We start from the raw sequence: 16,507 nt of genomic DNA on the forward strand, positions 1-16,507 counted from the left end.
AAAAGTGCCATCCTTTTGTTTGGCACTTCCCCTTCCACAGGAAGGGGAAGGATGTGTTTACTTCCCCTTCCACAATGATTGTAAGTTTCCTGAGGCCTCCCAAGTCATGCAAAATGGTGAGTCAATTAAATCACTTTCTTTATAAATTCCCCAGTAATTTGCAGTCCTTTATAGCAGTGTGAGAACAGACTAATACAAAATCAATTCAGAAATGTATCAGAAAATGTTAACAGAGAGATTGAATATAACTTTTGAAGATCAAACAGAATACTGGACCTGAAAAATGCAATGAATAAAATGAAAAAGATACAATTAAGAATGTCAAAGGCAGAATTGATCAAAAAAACAAGAAAGAAAGAAAGAAAGGAAGAAAAAAGGCAAACAACAGTAACAACAATAAAAATGCAGCTTGTTTTTCTTTTTTCCTTGGAAGGGGTTTATGACACACTCTTCCAGTGGCTACTTAGTGGCCTGGCTTCTAACTAACTTGCATTGGGAAGTTAAAGAGGCAGACAAGTGTTAACCTGAGAAGTAGATAGCCACTTTTCAAGCTTTTTTCTCCAGCTCACTCCAGTGATAATTAAGTCTATTAATTCCACCTGGAAGGAATTTGCTCACACATCAAGTGCCCCAACTTTTACAATTTCCACCTGAGGGACTATATACTAACCCTCCTAGTTCTGGGAGTAGAGGAAACTGGAATGTATGTCTCTTCAAACCACAGTTTAAAAAAGTGACAGTTTTATATGGGCATGTGAGCACATCCAGGGGTTACATCACCCAGGAAAAGTAAGGAGAAGAGGTATAGAAAAACTCTGTCCCGTTTTTCCCCAGAAGATGTTTATGCCATGTATCAGTTGCCCCAAATCAGACAGCTACCTCCTGAAGGACTCTTTCTTAAACTTCTTAGCTCTGTGAACAGGGGGACAAGCATATTCTAGTCTTTCTAGATCATGGAACAAAAAAGTTGGTTTTAAATGGGAGTGCAACAAATTCCAGGGGCTACTCCCCCTTGAAGAAGTACAGAAAAGGAGCAAGAATGTGCAGCTCTTATTTTCTCTCCAGAAAGGGCTTACAGCACACTCTTCCAGTGGCTAAGTGATGGCCTAGCTATTAATGAACTTGCATTTGGGAGTTAATGGGGTAAACAAACAAGAGCCCTCTGACAGCCAGAGCAAGGGTTTGGCACTTCTTGAGCCTTCCATCCAGCTTGCCCAATGATAAATCTAGGCTTACTCATTCTTCCTGGAAGGAGTTTGGCTATGGACCAAGTACTGCAAGTTTTATAGCTCTCACCAAATGGACAATTTCTTTAACAACCTAGCTGTGAGAGTCAATGGGGCTTTGTATTCCTGAGCTGCCCTAGACTACAGGAAACAAAGAAGTGGTTTTACAACAAGTTCGTTCCAGAAGCTATCTGTCTATAGCAGAGGGTGTTATGATCAGAGGGTGCAGCATCAGTGTGAGCACGGCATTTCCCACGATCAGAGGGTACAGCTTGAACATGAGCACAGCATTTGCCACAGACTATCTCCCTGGCTTACTGCAAAGAGTTTTGGACCGAAATGCCCATGCTCAGCTTCAACGTGAGGATAGATGAAACTGGAACACACATTCAGCATCCCAGTCCTTTCAGTTACATCTAGAGAGTCAGGCTTCTACCTTACCAGTCTCTGGGTACAGATAGGAGGAGGCACATCCTAAGCTCTATGGAGACATCAAAAACAGAGCCAGCAGTCTGAACAAACACAAATATTTGAGAAGCATCTTAAAATCTCTGACCAGGTGAATTGGTGGAATTCTTTTCCTACAAAATCACAGTTTGACAGGACTGGAAGTTATAGTTGTCTTATCTAATATGCAGAAATCAACACAAAGAGTCAAGAAAGCCAAAGAAACAAGGGAATATATAAGAACAAAACAAAACAAATAAATAAACCAAACAGGAAGCCAGCCCAAATGAAATGGGGATATATTATTTACCCAAAAGAGAATTAAAAATAATGATTATAAAGATGCTCAGTGAGGTCAGAAGAGGAATGCAAGAAGAAACTCAGAATTTCAACAAAGAGATAGTATAAAAAAGTAACAAAACAGAAATCGTGGATCTGAAGAATACTATAACTGAACTGAAATATTCAATAGAGAGGTTCAATAGCAGACTAAATCAAGGAGAAGGAAAAACCAGTGAATTAGAATACAGGCCACTGGAAATCATCCAGTCTAAGGAGAAAAAAACAAAAAACAGGAAAACAAAAACAAGAGTGAAAAAGGGTAAAGGTAGCCTAAGTGACTTCCAGGACACTACCAAGAGGAAAAACCTATGCATTATTGGCATGTCAGAAGTAGAGGAAGGAGAAAAGGGAACAGAAAACATATCTGAAGAAATGATGGCAAAAACTTCATAAGCCAAAGGAAAAAAAAAAGCCTGATCCTAGTAGTAAGCCTAAATGACACCAATTAAGATGAATCCAAGGAGACTCAAACCAGGAAGCATTATAATCATATTGTCAAAAGTTTAAGACAAAAATGGAATGTTTAAAGCAGCAAAAGAGATACAAATCATCATGTATAAGGGAACCCTTATAGACTAACAGCAGATTTCTCAGCAGAAAACTTGCAGGCCAAAAAGAAGCAGAATAACTTATTCAAGGTCCTAAAAGACAAAATTGCCAACCAAGAATACAGTACCCAGAAGACCTATCTTACAAAACATGTTAAAGAGAGTTTTCAAGCTGAACATAAAGGAGGCTGATAAGATTCATGAAATAAAATGAAAATATAAAACTCATCAGTAAAAGTAAGCACACTGTCAAATTGTAAACACTTTAATACTGTAATGGTGGTGGGCAAATCATTTATACCTCCAGTACAAAGATTAAAAAGAAAACATATTAAAAACAAATAGAGGTACTATAATTTGTTGACAGATACAAATTATAAAAAGATATAAATTGTGACTTCAAAATATAAACACGGGGAGAGAGGGAGCAAAAACTAGAGGTTGTATATGTTATCAAAATAAAGTTATCAATTTAAAATAGGCTGTAATAAGCATGTTTTATGCAAACATCAGGGCAACCCCAAGCCCCACCTTATAATAGCTGTAAAATAAATAAAAAAGAAAAGATCCAAAGAATACCACTAGAGAAAGTCATCAAACCACAAAGGAAGAAAACAAAAGAGGAAGAAAGGAATGAAAGATCTACAATTGAACCAGAAGACAATGAACAAAATGGCAATAGTAACCCTTTATCTATCAATAATTGCTTTAAGTGTAAATGAATAAAATTATCCAATTAAAAGTCATAAAGTGTATGAATAGATGAAAAAAAGACTCAATTCTATGTTGCCTACAAAAGACTTATTTTACCTTAGGGGAGACTCATAGACTGAAGGTAACATCTTTTTATTATAAAAACTTGCAAGAAATGAGGTATAGAAGAAATGTTCCTCAATGCAATAAAGGCCATACATGACAAGCCAGAGCTAAAATCAAGATGGTGAAAGGCTTTTCCACTAAGATCAGGAACAAGACAAGAATGCACTCTCCCACCACTTGTCAACATAGTATTGGAAGTCCTAGTCAGAGAAATTAGGGACCAGAAAAAATAAAAGGCATCCAAATAGGAAAGGATGAAGTGAAATAGTCTCTGTTTGCTGATGTCATTATCTTATATATAAAAAATCCAAAAATACTACAAAACTCAGTTGGAACTGATAAATAAATCCAGTAATGTTGCAGGATACAAAATCAGCTTACAAAATTCAGTGGTGTGTCTAAACACAGTTCAATGTTTAAAACTGTCTGAAAAAGAAATTTAAAAAACAATCCCATTTATAAAAGCATAAATACTAAGGAGTAAATTTAACAAAAAATAAAATATCTATATATTGCAAACTAGAAAATATTGATTAAAAAAACTGAAGATAACACAAGTATATGGAAACATATGCCATATTCATTAATCAAAATAATTAATAGTGTTAAAATGCTCATACTTAAAGTGATCTACAGATTTAATGCTATCCCTATCAAAATTCATGTCATTCTTTACCAAAATTGAAAATATGATCTTAAAGTGTGAATGGAACTAAAGGAGCCCCCCAATAACCAAAAGAATCTTGAACAAGAAGAACGAAGCAGGAGGCATCACACTGCCAGATTTCAAAATATATTGCACAGCTATAGTAATCAAAACATCATAGTATTGGCATTAAAAACAGACATTTTGGCTAATGAAATAGCATGAGGAATAACCCCACATATCTACAGTCAATTGATTTCTGACAAAGGTACCAAGAACACACAATGAAGAAACGGGAGTCTCTTCAATAAATGGTGTTGAGAAAATGGAATATCTACATACAGAAGAGTGAAAATGGACTCTTATCTTACCCCTTACACAAGCATCAATTTTAAATGTATTACAAACCTAAATGTAAGACCTGAAACTATAAAACTATGAGAAGGGACAAATACTGCAAAAGAAAAACTCCATGACATTGATCTGAATGGAGATGTATTGAATATGATGCCAAAAGCACAGACAATGAAGACAAAGATACACAAAGAGTTTGTTTTTAGAGAAAAGCTCTCATTCTGTCACTCCATTGCCTATGCTGGAGTGAAGCGGCATGCTCACAGCTCACTGCAGTCTTGACCCCTGGGCCTGAGGGATTCTCCTGCCTCAGCCTCCCTAGTAGCTGGGATAATGTCTAGCTAAGTAAAAAAAAAAATTTAGTAGACAGAGGGTCTTGATATGTTGCCCAGGCTGCTCTCTAACCGTGAGACCCCATCCTCCAACTCGGCCAATGACCACTGCCTCGGCCTACCAAAGGGTTGAAATTACAGGTATGAGCCACTGCTCTAAGTCAAGACTTAACTTTTTGATGTGCTGGTGGATGCAGTTTGCTAGTAATTATATTGAGGATTTTGGGGTATATGTTCATCAGGAATACTGGCTGGAAGTTTTCTTTTTCTACGTGTCTCTGCCAGATTTTGGGATCAGAATGATGCTGGCTTCATAGAAAGAGTTACGGAAGAGTTGTCCTTGATTTTTTTGGAATAGTTTCACTAGGATTGGTAGGACCTCTTCTTTGTATTTTTGTTAGAATTTGGCTGTGAATCCATCTGGTCTAGGGCTTTCATTGGTAGGTAGGGTTTTTTTTTTTATTTATTTATTCAATTTCAGAACTAGTCATTGGTCTATTTAAGTTTTTACTTTCTTCCTTATTCAATCTTGGGAGATCATTTGTTTCCAGAAATTTATCCATTTTCTCTAGATTCTCTAATTTATATGCATATGTTTATAACAGTCTTTGAGGATATTTTCTATTCTCGTGGGATCAGTTTTAGTATCATCTTTGTCATTTCTGATTGTGTTTATTTGGATATTCTCTCTTTTTGTCTTTGTAATCTAGCTAATGGTCTATCAATCTAGTTTATTCTTTCAAAGAACCAACTTTTGGTTTTGTTGGCTTTTGTATGACTTTTTACATCCTAATTTTATTCAGATCTACTTATTTTAGTTATTTCTTTTCTTCTACTAGCTTTGGGTTTGGTTTGCTCTTGTTTTCCAAGTTTCTCTCAGTGTGATGTTATATTGTTAATTTGAGATCTTTCCAACTTTTTGGTGTAGGTCTTCAGTGCTATAAACTTTCCTCTTAACACTGCTTTAGCTGCATCCCAAATTATTTTAATAATATTGTTTTTGTCTATTTTCATCAATTTCAAAGAATTTTTAAATTTCTCACTTAATGTTGGGAAAATGGAATATCTACACACAGAAGAGTGAAAATGGACTCTTATCTCACCCCTTATAAAAGCATCAATTTTAAATGTATTACAAACCTAAATGTAAGACCTGAAACTATAAAACTATAGCTTTTTTCATTCAGGAGCAAGTTGTTTAATTTCTGTGTAATTATTGGCATCTTGACTGTGTAAACTCTTACTATTTAGGAGCATGATACATGTTTATTCAAGCATTTTTAATGTTCCTCTGAAAACAGGACACTGACCAGTAGATCTCATATGTTTTTCTGGATATGATGGCAAAGGCCAGAAAGCTAAGGTGTGGGCTCCAGTGCTGCCTCTTGCTCCAGAAGTGCCACCTGTCTTGACCCAGGAGACTCCAGAGAGGCTATTGTTTGTCCAACCCAGTCCCATCGGGTCACCTGCTCACTCATCTCCCATTACAGCTGCCTCTACTGCCAGTGTCCTAGGGATGAGGACCACCATTGGGACCAAGAAGCTGCTGGCTTTCATATTGTCAGTAAGGTGCTTGACAAAGAGCTGAGACCAAATCTGTCTTTATGCAGTCCCAGGGTGGCCTGGCTCCAGGGGTGGGTCTGGTATTTACAAGGAAGAAGACATAGCCTTAGCTCTATCAGGAAATATCCACCCCTTTATGGAGGGCCCTGGAATCTTTACCCAAAAATTATTCATGCGGATAAGTGACAGACATTTCATCACATCACATCACCACTGATTGTCCCAAGAGCTTTTCTACTTTCTTGCAGAGAAGAAGTGCTGGCTCACTTCTCAGGCAACATTGCAATCACATTCTTAATATTTTGAAACACTCTGAGACCCAAGAATTGAAGAGAGTTACCCAAGGTCATTCAGCTACTCACTGGGAAATCCAGTCTTGATTATAAAGCCAGGGTGTTTCCCTATTATGCCTTCATCCTACAAACCCCACCCAGATCTACCCTATCATTTTACTCCTCCCAGTATCAAACCGGGCTTTTCTTTCCTTCTTCCCTGGTCTTGAGAAAAACTTTGTAAGGAAGTTTGTTTTAAAAGCTTAATGGCTAATCATTGTGAAATTCTAAGCACAAGAGAAAGAAAAAATGTACTAATGAGATTCAAAATACTTGGGAAGGCAAGAGAAAGTATCAGTAAACTTCAAGATATGTCTTTTGAAATGATCCCATCTGTAGAACAAAGGAAAAAGGAAGAAAAAAGAATATGCCGAGAATACTGTGAGACATCATCAAGCTTACCTACATAGGCATAGTGGAAGTCCCAGAACAAGAAAAAAATAAAGGGGAAGAAAAAATATTTGAAGTAATAATGGCAATAGTCACATTCTTGATGATATATGTGACTCTATATTTCCACGAATCTCAAAGAACTCCAAGCAGGATAAACTTAAAGAAACCTACATTTATGCATATTATATCCAATTGTTGAAACTCAAAGACAAAGGGAGAAGCTATAAAGCAGCAAGAGAGAAGTAACTCACTACATACAATAGATTCTTAAGATATTAGCTTCAGATTTCTTACCAGAAGCCATGTTTGTCAGAAGGCAATGAGAAAACATTTTCAAAGTGTTGAAAACAAAAACCTATCAGCCAAGAATTCTGTATGTAGCATAATTATCTTTCAAAAATGAAGGAGAAATGAAGACATTCCTAGTATAAAAAAGTGAGAGTTTGCAGTTAGGAGACTTACTCTATAAGAAATGCTAAAGGAAGTTCTTCAGGCTGAAATGAAAAGAAACTAGACACTATTCAAAGTCATACAAAGAAAGAAAGAACACTGGTAAAAGTAACTACACAGGTAAATATAGAAGCCAACATTATTGAATTACTTGTAACTTCCCACTTTTCTATAAGATTTAAAGGCAAATGCATGAGAATATTATTATAAAGCTCATTAATGGGTACATGATGTGACAATAAAAACATATAGAAGGTTATACTAATGTGTGAGTGATCATGAAACCCACTGCCACCGCTCAATGAAGTGCTTTGGCCAGCACCACACATTGGAATATTATGGCCAGAGGACTGGGAACACCTCAGCAATCCAGAGCAGCAGGTTTCTAACTTTGAGGGGCCCAAGAATAAAGCCAGGGGCCTGTTACCGTCCCCACTCCAGAGTTAGAGCATGCAGTCCAGGGGTCCTGAACTGAGACTTGGGCCTTAAAATCATTCCAGAAATGAACCCAGTTGACTGAACTCAACTTATAGCAAAATCAACCACCCAAGGGCATCAAAGAAGATAAAAGCAAACAAAACAAAAAACAACTCATCCAAAGGACAGCAACTTCAAATGTTGAAGGAACTTTGCCTGCAAAGATGAGAAAGAACCAACGCAAGAACTCTGGCAACACTAAAGGTGGCAGTGTGTTTTTACCTCCAAATGACCACATTAGTTTTCCAGAAATGGTTCTTAACCAGGCTTAAATGGCTGAAATGGCAGAAATAGAATTCAGAATATGGATAGGAGTAGAGATGATTGAGATTCAGGAGAAAGTAAAAACCCATTCCATGAAATCTTAGGAATGCAATAAAATGATACAGGGAATAAAGATAAAATGTCCATTTCAAGAAAGAACAAAACTGATCTGATAGAACCGAAAATCTGACTTCAAGGTTTTCAGAATAAAATTGCAAGTATTAACAGCAGAATCGACCAAGATGAGGAAAGAATCTCAGAGCTTAAGACCTCAAAGCTATTTTGGTTCTTCAAAATAACTCAGTCAGACAAAAATAAAGCAAAAACGATTATGAAGAATGAGGAAAACCTCCAAGAAATATGGGAATATGTAAAGAGACCAAATCTGTGACTCACTGGTGTTCCCGAAAGGAGGGAGAGAAAGTGAGGAACTTGGAAAACATATTTGAGAATATTACCCACGAAAATTTCCCCAACCTCACTAGAGAGGCCAAGATTCAAATTCAGGACATGCAGAGAACCCCTGCAAAATATCATACTAGAGGACCAACCCCAAGATGCATAATCATCAGATTCTCCAAGGTCAAAATAAAACAAAAAATGTTAAGGGCAGCTAGAAAGAAGAGGCAGGTCACCTACAAAGGGAAGCCCATCAGGCTAATGATAAACCTGTCAGCAGAAACCCTACAAGCCAGGAGAAATTGGGGGCCTATATTCAGCATTTTTAAAGAAAAGAAATTCCAACTGAGAATTTAATATCCAGCCAAACTAAGCTTCATAAGTCAAGGAGAAATACAATCTTTTTCAAGGAAGGAAATGCAAAGAGAATTCATTACTACCAGACCTGCCTTACAAAAGGCCCTAAAGGGAGTGCTAAATATGGAAAAGAAAGACCATTACCAGCCACTAAAAAAAACACACTTAAGTACATAAACTATTGACACTGTAAAGCAACCACACAATCAAATTTTGTATTAACCAGGTAACAGTACAATGACAGGATCAAAACCACACCTATCTGTATTAACCTTGAATGTAAAAAGGCTAAATGTCTCAATTAAAAGGCACAGAGTGGTAAGTTGGATAGAGAATCAAGACCCAACTGTATGCTGTCTTCAAGAGTCCATCTCACATGCAATGACACCTATAAGCTCAAAGTAAAGGGATGCAGAAAAATCTACCAAACAGACATAACACAGAAAAAGCCAGGTGTTTCTATTCTAATTTCAGGCAAAACAGACTTTAAACCAATAGAGATTAAAAACACACACACACACAAAGAAGGGCATTAGAGAATGGTGAAAGGCTTAATTCAGCATGAAGACCTAGCTATCCTAAATATATATGCATCTAGCACAGGAGCACCCAGATTCCTAAGTCAAGCTCCTAAAGACCTATGAAGAAACTTAGATAACTACACAATAATGGTGGGAGACTTTAACACCCCACTGACAGAATTAGACAGATCTTTGAGGCAGAAAATAACAAAGATATTTGGGACCTGAACTCAACACTGAACCAAATGGACCTAACAGATATCTACAGAACTCTCCACCCAAAACCAACATAATATACACTTTTCTCATTTGCACATGCCACATACTTTAAAAGTGACCACATAATTTGACATAAAACAATCCTCAGCAAATTCAAAAACACCACATTCATACCAACCACACTTTTGGACCACAGCACAATAAAAATAGAAATCAATGCAAAGAAAATTGCTCAAAACCATGCAATTACATGGAAATTAAACAACCAGCTTCTTAATGACATCTCAGTAAATGATGAAATTAAGGCAGAAATCAAGAAATTCTTTGAAACTAATGAAAAAAAAAAATACAGCATACCAGAATCTGTGGGACATAGCCAAAGCAGTGTTAAGAGAAAAGTTTATAACACTAAATGCTCACATTAAAAAGTTGGAAAGATCTCAAATTAACAACTTAAGATTACAACTAGAGGAACTAGAGAAACCAGAGTAAACCAACACCAAATCTAGCAGAAGACAAGAAGTAACCAAAATTAGAGCTGAACTGAAGGAAATTGAGACACAAAAAAAATGCAAAAAATCAATGAATCCAGGAGCTCTTTCCTTAAAAGAATAAAGAAGATTGATATATCGTTAGCTAGGGGGATAAAGAAAAAAGAGAGAAGATCCAAGTAAACACAACCAGAAATCACAAAGGGGATGTTATCATTAACCCCACAGAAATACAAACAACTCTCGGAGACTACTTGGAACACTCTGCAGACAAATTAGAAAACCTAAAGGAAATGGATAATATTCTAGAATTGTACAACCTCAAGATTCAATCAGAAAGAAATTGAATCCCAAAAACATGGCAACAAAAGCCAAAATTGACAAATGGGATCTAATTAAACTAAAGAGCTGCTGCACAGCAAGAGAAACTACCATTAGAGTGAACAGGCAACCTACAGAATGGGAGAAAATTTTTGCAATCTACTCATCTGACAAAGGGCTAATATCCAGAATCTACAAAGAACTCAAATTTACAAGAAAAAAACAAACAACCCCATCAAAAAGTGGGCAAAGGATATGAACAGACATGTCTCAAAAGAAGACATTTATGCAGCCAACAGACACATGAAAAAATGCTCATCATCACTGGCCCTCAGAGAGATGCAAATCAAAACCACAATGAGATACCATCTCACACCAGTTAGAATGGCAATCATTAAAAAGTCAGGAAACAACAGGTACTGGAGATGATGTGGAGAAATAGGAACACTTTTACACTGTTGGTGGGACTGTAAACTAGTTCAACCATTATGGAAGTCAGTGTGGTGATTCCTCAAGGATCTAGAACTAGAAATACTATTTGACCCAGCCATCCCAATCCTGGGTATATACCCAAAGGATTATAAATCATGCGGCTATAAAGACACATGCACACGTATGTTTATTGCAGCACTATTCACGATAGCAAAGACTTGGAACCAACCCAAATGTCCATCAATGATATACTGGATTAAGAAAATGTGGCACATATACATCATAGAATACTATGCAGCCATAAAAAAGGATGAGTTCGTGTCCTTTGTAGGGACATGGATGAAGCTGGAAACCATCATTCTCAGCAAACTATCACAAGGACAAAAAACCAAACACCGCATGTTCTCACTCACAGGTGGGAATTGAACAATGAGAACACTTGGACACAGGAAGGGAAACATCACACACCAGGGCCTGTTGTGGGGAGGGGGAGGGATAGCATTAGGAGATAGACCTAATGTAAATGACGGGTTAATGGGTGCAGCACACCAACATGGCACATGTATACGTATGTAACAAACCTGCACGTTGTGCACATGTACCCTAGAACTTAAAGTATAATAAAAATATATATATATAAAAATTAAAAGGCTATTAACTTCCAAAAAAAAAAAGCCTACCAACAAGAAAAAGCTCAGGACCAAACAATTCACAGGCAAATTGTATAACATGTATAAAGAAAAGCTCATATTTCTCCTACTGGAACTATTCCAAAAAAATGGAGAGGAGGGACTCCTCCCCAACTCATTCTATTAGGCATCATCCTGATACCAAAACCTGGCAGAGACACAACAACAAAGAAAACTTCAGGCCATTGTCCTTGGCAAACACTGATGCAAAACTCCTTAACAAATTACTAGCAAATCAAATCCAACAACACATCAAGAAGCAAATCCACCATGATCAAGTAGGCTTTAACTTTGGGATGCAAGGTTGGTTCAACACTTGTGAATTAATAATTGTGATTCACTACATACACAGAACCAAAAACAAAAGTGTGGTTATCACAACAGATGCAGAAAAAGTTTTGATAATATTCAATGTTCCTTCATGTTAAAAACCCTCAACAAACTAGTCATTGAAGGAACATACTTGAAAATAATGAGTCATTTCTGAAAATCCTACAGCCAAGATAATAGTAAATGGGCAAAAGCTGGAAGCATTTCCCTTGAATAACAGAACAAGACAAGGATTCCCTCTCTCACCTCTCTTATTCAACATAGCACTGGAAGTCCTAGCTAGAGGAATCAGGAAAGAGAAAGAAATAAGAAGTTTCCAAATAGGAAGAGAGGAAGTTAAACTATCCCTGTTTGCAGGCAATATGATTCTATACCTTGAAAACCCCATAGTTTCTGTCTAAAAGCTCCTTGATCTGATAAACCACTTCAGAAAAGTTTCAGGATACAAAATTAATGCACAAAAGTCAGCAGCATTCCTATACATCAACAAATCTAAGCTGAGATAAATCAGAAATGCAATCTCATTAACAATAGCCAAATAAGAAAAAAAATTCCTAGGAATATAGCTAACCCAGGAGGTGAAACATCTCTACAACAAGAATTACAAACCACTGCTCAAAGAAATAAGAGATGACACAAATAAATGGAAAAACATTCCTATGGCTCATGGTTAGGAAGAATCAATATTGTTAAAATGGCCATACTACCCAAAACAATTTACAGATTCAATTCTATTCCTATGAAACTACCAATGACATTCTTCACAAAAGTAGAAAAAACTATTTTAAAATTTGTATGGAACCAAAAAAGAGCCTGAATAGCTGAGTCAATCCTAAGCAAAAAGAACAAAGCGGGAGGCGACACATTACTTGACTGCAAACTGTACTTCAAGGCTACAGTAACCAAAACTGCATGGTACTGGTACAAAAACAGATACTTAGAACAATGGAACATTAGAAAGCCCAGAAATAATGCTGCAAACCTACAACTATCTAATCCTCAACAAAATCAACACAAAAAGAAACAATGGGGGAAGGGACTTCCTATTCAATAAATGATTCTGGAATAACTGGCTAGCCATATGCAGAAGACTGCAATTGTACCCCTTCCTTAAACCATATACAAAAATCAACTCAAGATGTATTAAAGACTTAAATGTGAAACATGAAACTATAAAATCCTGCAAGGCAACCTAGGAAATATCATTCTGGACGTAGAACCTGGTAAATATTTCATGATGAAGATGCCAAAAGCAATAGCAACAAAAACAAAACTTGAAAAAAAGGACCTAGATAAACTAAAAAGCTTCTGCACAGCAAAAGAAACTATCAGCACAGTAAACCAACAACCTACAGAATAGAAGAAAATATTTGTAAGCTATATGTCCAACAAAGGTCTAATATCCAGAATCTGTAAGGAACTTAAACCAGTTAACAAGCAAAAAACAGACAACCCCATTAAAAAGTGGGCAAAGGACATGAACAGAAACTTCTCAAAAGAAAACATACATGTGGCCAACAAACAAATGAAAAAATCCTCAACATCACTGATCATTAGAGAAATGAAAATCCAAACAACAATTGAGATAGCATCTCACACCAGTCATTATAACATAACATATGCTGTCAAGGTTGTAGAGAAAAGGGAACATTTACACACTGCTGGTGGGAATGTAAATTAGTTCAGCCACCATGGAAAGCAGTATGGCAATTTCTCAAAGAACTTAAAATAGAATTACCATTCAACCCAAGATATTCCATTAATGGTTATACACCCAAAGGAATATAAATCATTCTATCATAAAGACACATCCATGCAGTATGTGCATCACAGCACTATTCGCAATATCAAAGACATAGAATCAACCTAATTGCTCATCAATGATAGCCTGGATAAAGAAAATGTAGTACATAAACACCATAGAATACTATGCAGTCATAAAAAAGAACAAGATCATCTCCTTTGCAGCAACATGAATGGAGCTGGAGGCCATTATCCTAAGCAAACTAACACAAGAACAGAAAAGCAAATACCGCATTTTCTCACGTATAAATGAAAACTGAACATTGAGTACATATGGCCAGAAAGAAGGGAACAATGGACACTAGGGCCTATTTGAAGGTAGAGAATGGGAGGAAGGTGAGGATCAAAAAACTAATCGGGTACTATGCTGATTACCTGATGATGAAATACTTCTGCACACGAACCTCCCCCCCCATGACATGACATATACAACAAACATGCACATGTACCCCTGAAACTAAAATAAAAGTTAAAAATAAAACCCCAAAATTAGACACACAGTCTGTTCATGAGGCTTGATGGAAACAGCAGGCAATTTTATCCACTACTGGTGGGATTACAATATGGTACAACCCCTATCAAGGGAAATATGGCAATATTATCAAAATTTCAAATGCATTTCACCTTTGTATAAGCAAATATACTTCTGGGCATCTGGTTCACAAGAAAGAAAGCTAAGAAAGGCCACATGTGGTATAGTTTGTAATGGCAAAATATTGGAAACAACTTGTGAGGGTAGCAATGTGGGTTTATTGAAAGCTAAAGTAGTCTATAAATGATTTGCTCTGCAGCTTTCTCTCTCTCTCTCTCTCTCCAAGCAATCCAAGAACTAGAACATTACTAATAATCAACAACTTAAATCAACCCGTGTCCTTCTCACCCATCCAGAATGTTTTCTTCTCTCATTTCCAGAGTTAGCCACTATCTTGTATGTCATTTTTATAGTTTTCTCATTTTTTATGTATCCCTTTTTGAGCTTTGCTTCATATGTAAATATGCCTAGGCAATATATTTCCCAGTTTTCCTTCATTTTGAGTTTAAGACAAGTGTGTAATTCTAAATATTGTCACTGTGGACTTGTGTTGTTTATTCAACATTATTTTAATTATAGTCATATTGTGAATGGCTGTAATTCAGTTATTTTCACAATTGTATAATACTTCCTTGCATTAATATGTCATGACATATTTATCCAGTATTTTAGTATTGGTAATATGGACTGTTTCCAGTATGTTGTTGTTAAAAACAGTACTTTTATGAACATTATTGTGCATGTTTCTTGGTAAACATGTGGAAATATTTTCCTTAATTAAATATTTAGGAGTGCTATTGCTGAATTATAGATTGTGTACACATTCAATTCTGCTAGCTGGTGTCAAACTGTTTTCCAATAAGTTTCACCAATATAGACTCTCATTAGTAATGCATAAAAGTTTATTTTCTACTACAAATCAATAAGAAAAGATAAACAACCCATTCAAATCCAAAATAAAAGTTGAAAATAAATAAATAAATAAATAAATGGTAAGATACTTGAATTGGCACTTCACAAAAGAGGATAGCCAAATGGATAATAGAAATATTAAAAATGGGCCGGGCGCAGTGGCTCATGTCTGTAATCCTAGCACTTTCGGAGGCCAAGGCAGGTGGATCATCTGAGGTCAGGAGTTCAAGACAAGCCTGACCAACATGGTGAAACTGCAAAATATAAAAATTAGCTGGGCATGGTGGCATGTGCCTGTAATCCCAGCTACTTGGGAGGCTGAGGCAAGAGAATCACTTGAACCTGGGAAGTGGAGGTTGCAGTGAGCTGAGATTGTGCCATTGAACTCCAGCCTGGGTGACAAGAGCGAAATTCCATCTCAAAAAAAAAAAAAGGAATATTAAAAACAGGTCAGCTTCACCAGTTATTAAGAAAATGTAAATTCAAATCATAGGAAATCCCACAAGATGTCCACCTGAATGGCTAATGAAAAGGCAAATCATATCAAGCACTGGTAAGGTTATGGAGCAAATGGAATGCTCACACATTGCTGATAGCAGTGTGAATTGGTACAATGATGTTGGAAAATTGATTGCAGTATTTATGACAGCTGGATGTATCTATACTCTGTGATCCAGCAATTCCATTCCTAACTATATACCCAAAATAAATGCATACCTATGTTCTGCAAAAGATACATACAAGAATATTCATAGCAACACTGTAATAGCTAAAACCTAGAAATATCCAATGTATATTGACAGTAGAATGAATATATAACATTTTTGGTATTTTTCATATAATAGAATACTGTACAGCAGTGAAAATGATGAACCACAGGTATAGGCTTCAAAATGGATGACTCTTAAAAATATAATGTTGAGCAACATGAGCAGGACATATGAACAATATACCTTAGATTTCATTTACATACAAATTGAAAAGTATACTAAACTGAATATATATTTCAGAATATAGACAGAAGTGGCATAACTATAAAGGAAAGCAAGGGCTAATTACCATAAAATCTTAGGAAGCAGTTATCTCTGGGGAGGAAGGAGAGTGAAGCAACTGAAGAGAGGCATGGAGCATAGATACAGCAAATATTCTCCTCCTTTACCTGGCAGCTCATTTTAATGCTATTCTTTAAAGAATATAGGTATTTTCTGTGAGCTTTTTATTTGTTTGTATGGCTTATTGTACAGTGAGATTTTGTGTAAGGTAGCCACAAGACTTCAACAGTCTGACATTCGTTTATGTCTCCCTCAG

Source organism: Pongo abelii, chromosome 21 (genome assembly GCF_028885655.2).
Source record: "Pongo abelii isolate AG06213 chromosome 21, NHGRI_mPonAbe1-v2.0_pri, whole genome shotgun sequence".
NCBI lineage: Eukaryota > Metazoa > Chordata > Mammalia > Primates > Hominidae > Pongo > Pongo abelii.